Here is a 1,348-nt window from a genome sequence, read left to right as displayed (position 1 = left end):
GAATTTTAGCACACACACACACACACACACACACACACACACACACACACACACACACACACACACACACACACACACACACACACACACACACACATACTACACAGATGAGATCCAGATATTCTCCGTATAGAAGACACTGGTGCTCAAAAGATTCAAACTTAGACACCATCCACCCCTTTAATTTTCTCTGTCGTTTAAGGCAGCCAGCTGGCAGAAACGTTAGCACCCGAGGACTTATTCTTTGTAAGCCTAGTACTTATTCTATTTGGTCCCTTTTGCCGAACCGCTAGATTATGGGGACGTAAACACACCAGTATCGGTTGTCAAACGATAGTGGAGGGACAAACACAGACACACAAACATATACACACACAAACACACACACACATATACACACAAATATATGACGGGCTTCTTTCAGTTTCCGTCTACCAAATCCACTCACAAAGCTTTGTTCGACCCAAGGCTATAGTAGAAGACACTTGCCCAAGGTGCCATATATATATATATATATTGACGACAATGTAAGCTTCATTTAACTAAGATGTCTTCGGCCTGGAAGCCCAGACTTTATCTGCCCCATTCCCTCAATTCGGATTTTTATTCGCATACTTTGTTTCAGTCACTGGATCTTATTCAGTCATTGCTTCTTATTCTATTAATATCTTTAGCTGAACCACTAAGTTGTGGGGACGGTAAACAAACCAGCACCAGTTGACAAGCACTGGTGGAGGACAAACGGACATGCAAACACACGCACATGCACATTATATATATATATATATATATATATATATAATAATAATAATAATATTAGGGACAAAATCCAAAATTACAGGTAAAAAACTCAATTAAAATCAATTTATAAAAAATTAAAATTAAATTGAGTCTTATAGATAAAGTATATATAAAATAGTTTTATTATATTTATCTTATGATATTTACTTTACTTTATATTATACTCATTTATTGTGCTTTTAATTATTAATTTTTCTATATGTGATAGTGGATTTTCATCGATGAGTTCTTGAAAATTGGTTATTTTCCCTAAAACTATATATATATATATATATATATATATATACAAACATACATACATACATACATACATACATACATACGACGGACTTCTTCCAGTTTCCCTCTACCAAATCCACTCACAAGACTTTGGTTGGCCCGGCGGTTATAATAGAAGACACTTATTCAAGATGCCACGCAGTAGGACTGCACCCAGAATCATGTGCTAGAGAAGCAAACTTCTTACCACACAGCCAACCTGCTCCTATGTGTCAACAAATGCAAACATGGTTGTAGGGTTAAAAAGCTTGCTTCCCAACCATGTGGT

Source organism: Octopus bimaculoides, chromosome 4 (genome assembly GCF_046866305.1).
Source record: "Octopus bimaculoides isolate indiv1 chromosome 4, ASM4686630v1, whole genome shotgun sequence".
NCBI classification, from domain to species: Eukaryota; Metazoa; Mollusca; class Cephalopoda; order Octopoda; family Octopodidae; genus Octopus; species Octopus bimaculoides.
The sequence above is the reverse complement of the archived record's forward strand: the minus strand, read 5'-3'. Positions refer to the sequence as shown.